Source organism: Triticum aestivum, chromosome 2B (assembly GCF_018294505.1).
Source record: "Triticum aestivum cultivar Chinese Spring chromosome 2B, IWGSC CS RefSeq v2.1, whole genome shotgun sequence".
Taxonomy (NCBI): domain Eukaryota; kingdom Viridiplantae; phylum Streptophyta; class Magnoliopsida; order Poales; family Poaceae; genus Triticum; species Triticum aestivum.
The window spans coordinates 11269851-11275017 of record NC_057798.1 but is presented as its reverse complement, the minus strand read 5'-3'; the positions used below and the strand labels follow the sequence as shown (position 1 = coordinate 11275017).

Here is a 5167-nt window from a genome sequence, read left to right as displayed (position 1 = left end):
TTTTCAAGATTCATAAAGCTGAAGTGGAAAACCAACTTGATCGTGATATAGTATAAGAGAATATTTACCCCTTGAAGCTATGACACTCCTCCACTCGTCCATCGCCGGCTCATCCGGTTGCCTCCTACAAAGAGAAGCCATGAGTGATGCTCCCACCGGTGCCATGGCCGGGGAAGAAGTCGACGAGACCGCCTCTCAGGGTCAGGCTGACATGTCTGAGATCATGGTGTCGCTCCCACGGTGCCCGGTACACCTTACCCGCCAGTAACGAGGCTTCTGGATCCGTGAGTTCCTTCTCGAGCGCATGGCCGCCGCCCAGGAATCCTTTGAGCCAAGGCCAACGGACTTCTTCCTCGCCAGCTGCCCCTGGTCTGACACCACCTGGCTCAAGGCGCTCGCCTTCGCGATGCTCAACCGTGCCATGTACTCGCCGTCCGACTCCGACCACCCGCTCCACCACCGCAACCCGCATGACTGCGTCGCTTTCCTCGAGTCCAAGCCCATACCTGAGACCATGGCGCTCCCTTCTCCCTGACTGCTTGCAACCCCACTTGCCCTACTCCCTGCTACCCAACCACACAATAGAGTGCGGTCGGGTCGTCTACGTCTGCCGGGAGCCCAAGGACGCGATGGTCTCCTTCTGGATCTATGACAACAAGATTGCAGTGGCGTTGCGGCGGGTGGTTGGCCTGCAGTCTCCCTCGCCAACCTTCGAGGAGGCGTTCAAGCTCTTCTGTGAGGGGCAGACCAGCTCCGGACCGCACTGGCGCATGCCCTAGAGTACTGAGAGGAGAGCCAGAGGAGGCCTGAGAAGGTGCTCTTCCTCAAGTACGAGGAGATGTTGCAAGACCAATCGGCAAGGCAATGAATCTCGCGGCGTTCATGGGGTGCCCGTTTTCATGCGCGGAGGAGGATGCTGGGGTGGTGCAGGAGATCGTGCAGCTCTGTAGCTTTGAGAGACTCTCGGAGGTGAACAAGAATGCCAGCATCAGCGCCATGATGGGCATCAAGAACGACGTATACTTCAGGAAGGGAGCGGTCGGCAACTGGAAAAACCACATGACGCCCGAGATGGCGGTGCGGCTCGACAAGATCGTCGAGGAGGCGCTTCAAGGTTCAGGCCTGACTTTTGGTATCTCCATGTAGAAGGGAGGGGGAGGGAGTTGTTGCTATGAAGCATGAATATTGGTATTTGACAATCCAAAATAAAAGAAGGTCTTTTCTTTAGCATAACAACTTTATTCATCAAATGATACCAAGGTCATTTACATAAGGATGAAGAATAATGTTCGGGATATTAGGATCCCAAGATCCAGACTGCTAAGAGCATCTCCAACAGGCGCACAAAAAATGCCTCACACGCTAAAAACCGTAGTTTTTATGCGCCGGAGACAAAAACAATGCTCCAACAGACGCAGTAAAATAGAGTGCGCATAAAAAACTTTTGCGCACGCGCTAAAAGCGGTATCCCGGGCTGTAAATTTTGGGCGCCGGAATGTGCACACTGCAAAATATGGGCTGCTGCAGGTGGGGCTGCCGGATTGGGCATCGTGTTTTTGTGCATCTGGAAAATCTCCCGTAATGTTGGTCAGGCATGGAGTAGCGTCCTTGATGCCATCGCCATCGAATCGATGCATGCCATCGCAACATCATTGGAGCAGCCTGGCCGTCGTCGAAGCATGCCATGGCAGCATCACAAGAGCAGCCTGGCCGTTGTCGCCACATGGCCGCGGCCATCGAAGCATGTCGTCAAAGCAGCCATGCCGTTGTCACTACACCGCCGGGACCGTCAAGCACGCCGTCACATCATCATCAGAGCATCTGGTCTCCGTCACAGCATCACCGTGGTCGTCAAAGCAAAATGTTGCAGCATCGCCGCAACCATTGGAAGCATGGTGTCATAGCATCACCGCAACCATTATAACACGTTAGCATCATCGAAGCAGCCAGGTTGTCATCTCAGTGCCGACACGGCCGTCAAAGCACGTCGTCGCAGCATCATCGAAGTAGTCAAGCAGCCGTACGTCGCAGCATCGCCATGGTTGTCGAAGCACAACGACACAACATCATCGAAGCGGCTGACCTGCTATGGCAACATCGCCGCAGCCGTCAAAGCACGCAATGGCCATTCGAATAACGCCACTGCGCCATCGCCATGGTCATCGAAGCACGCCTTGTAACATTGCCACAGTCCTCGAAGAGGTCGCGTCACTCTCGCAGAGTCCGGCATCCAGCATTGCAAAACTGCTCGTGGGCTCACACTGACGCCCGCGGTAGCCGGACCACCGTCGCAGAATCATTGTCTCGGCCTGTATTGCGTCAGCCCTTGTACGCAGTAGCCACTCGGGCGCTTATCTTTACAGCAGCTCGTGTCGCTGCAATGGCGGCTCATTTTGGCCTCCAAAGTTTGCATGCCGCTGCCATGCACTTGCTAGAAATTGAATACACCACTTTTCGCGGCCATGCCGGTACAAGAAGTAGACGTGCATGGTTGAATGATGCCACGCCTAATGCAAGTGCAGCCGCTGCGACGCTGTCGTGCTGCCAGTATGCAAACGCGCGCGTACGGCTGTGAGGTGTGAAAGAAACTAAATGACTTGGCGTCTCCATCTAACGGTTATGATCAAGTCAATCGGGTGGGCCGATGCGGGATCAGCCGGCTGATCCGTAGCATTGGCCTCAAGAAACTCGCAAGTGGCCTAGTTTGGTAGCATAGTTTGATTTCAACGCGCGGGCAATGAATACTTTGATTTCCCAAAACTGTTGTTTTTCATAGTTTTGGCAATGGGAAAAGCTGGGGGTCAACCGACCGATGTTTTCTCTCACGTCCACCGCATCCTGCGCTTGTCACGCGTCTTCATGGACCAGCATACCATATCTCTCCTTCGTCCTTATCTCTAGTGAAATGTTGGCCAGAGATGTTCTTTCTTCTATCCATGTGTTGACCCAGCTTTCACCCGAAGGCTCATCTCATCTCACCATGCAAAGTGTTTTCGTAACCTACTCTCATTCTTGCAACTGGGCACATGTTGCAGTCCGGCCAGAAGGGAGGCGCGAGAGAAGGCAACGACAACGACATAATTCCGCCGGTTGTGGGCACCGACCACGATGGAGCGACAAGGCTGGTCGGGCCCGAGCGGTCGGTGAACGTGAGGCTGGGACCACGGTGTAGTCATCCCTGGCGGATGATGCGCGTTCGCCTCGCCGCCTCTGCCGCGGCGCGAGCCCGCCGAAGGTCCCCGTAACCGTCGGCGAAGCAGGCGCAGCCGTTGTTTCAGGAATTATTTCTGCAACGCGGCCGTTGTTTCAGGAATTGTTTCGGCAATCTCCGAATTTTTGCAACATGGTAGTTGTTTCTGCAATGCAGCCGTTGTTTCAGGAATTACTTCTGCAACGCGATCGTTGTTTTAGGAATTGTTTCTGCAACGCGATCATTGTTTCAGGATTGTTTCTGTAATGCGGCCGTTGTTTTTGCAACTGGTTTGTTGTTTCGGGAATTGGTGTGTCGAGAAGGCGACGAAGCGCGGGTCTGTCAGGGCCGGGACAAAGCGTTTGTTTTTGCAACTCGACCGTTGTTTCAGGAATTAATGAGTGAGGGGAGGCGACCGAGCCGCGTGCCAGGAGATCGATCGGACGGCTACACGCGCGTAGATCGAACGGTCATCGAGGTGGCGGATATATCGCGCGGATTCGCCGGTGGACGCGTAGCGTCGCCCCCTTTGGCAATACTACCGAAGTGTTTGGTCAGCTTTGTCTTGTACGTAGTTTTGACCGACAGATACGCAGCTAAACCTAAGTCAGCTACAATTAACGGGCTGCATGAGCGAATTAATCAGCCTGTGCTAACAGCTGCCGACTAGCCTCACCATGAACGATGTCAACTCATCCTCGTCTATCTCCTGCACTTCCACGAAGGATGTGTACACCACGCGCTGGTCAAGCTCGGAAACCCGGCGGCGCCGTACAGCCGGCTGGTCATCGACCTGAAAGCTGCACATCAACACGCTTGGACTTTTCTGAGGCCTGATGGATTTGGTCGATCGTTTATGTCTCCAAAAAAACAATCTGCATACTGGCCAGGTACCTCACTCGAAAAATATACTGGGTGTCTCGAAAAATATACTGGCGGCAGGTACAAGATGGACCCATGAGAAAAAAAAAAGCAGGGAAACAGCAATCAGATGCTTGTGTTTCTCAGTTTAGAAAAAAGAGGCCGGCACCTCTTTTTCAAATACTGTAGAAAAACCACGGTTTTAGAAATACTTCGGTTTATAAAACTTCAATTTTTATTTACACCAAACGCATCAAAGTATTTCAAACCGTGGTTTCTAAAACTACCATGGTATTATCTTGAAACTTCGAAAATACTATGCTGCCAAACGCAGCCTGATATGTTTTAGTGTCATTGTTTTTCTATACCATACAGAAATGGCATGTATTAACATAATAAAATTTACTTGCCTAATCTAGTGGAAAAAATCGTATGTCACCCCTCCAGTTTTTTGTTTTTCAGATTTGATAATTCTCATCTAGATGAGATTTAGTTATGTCTCATTTAATTAAGTCTCCATGACACAAACTAATTTGCTAAATTTTGCAAACGCTTGATCTCGCGTTGCTAATCGCTGTGTAGGGCGTTGCTATGTCCCCTGGTTGGCCCGTTTCACGTCACGCATCGACCCTTTCATGTTGTGCATGTGTTATCGGCCCGTTTTCGCGACATGCGGTAGGGGTCTGCTTTTATGTTATGTTGTGTTTCTGGTCTGCGTTTTAGAATTGCCAGAGTCAAGAAATAATAGAGGGTCGTTGTCGCTGCTCGCTTTCCCTTCTAACTCCCATACGTCGCTCTCCTTTTCCTCACTCCTCATTCCCCTTTGTCTTCTAGTAGCAGGAGACGCAAGCATGAACTGGGAGGACCATGTATGATTGATTCTGGTCGACATGACAAAGCGATGGCAGGCTACGATGATGCACTGAGTGTGCTACGATCGATCTGGTCCCCTTATCTTCTTTTCTTCGTCTCCAGAATTGTGATTTTGAGGCATAGCCCTAACACTCTACTGTTTTTATTCGACCATATATTGACCCTTTTTTTTGTTATACTAGATCCAATACTAGTGTGTGGATGGAGGCAGAACTTTTTTGTGTTTTTCTCAATTGTTTTTTG

The 5167-nt window shown here is 51.2% G+C and overlaps 1 pseudogene; it reads left to right on the top strand.

The window, feature by feature from the left end:
- Positions 1-304: 304 nt before the first annotated feature.
- LOC123038731 (cytosolic sulfotransferase 11-like) lies at positions 305-1146 on the top strand (annotated as a pseudogene).
- The last annotated feature ends 4021 nt before the right edge of the window (positions 1147-5167 follow it).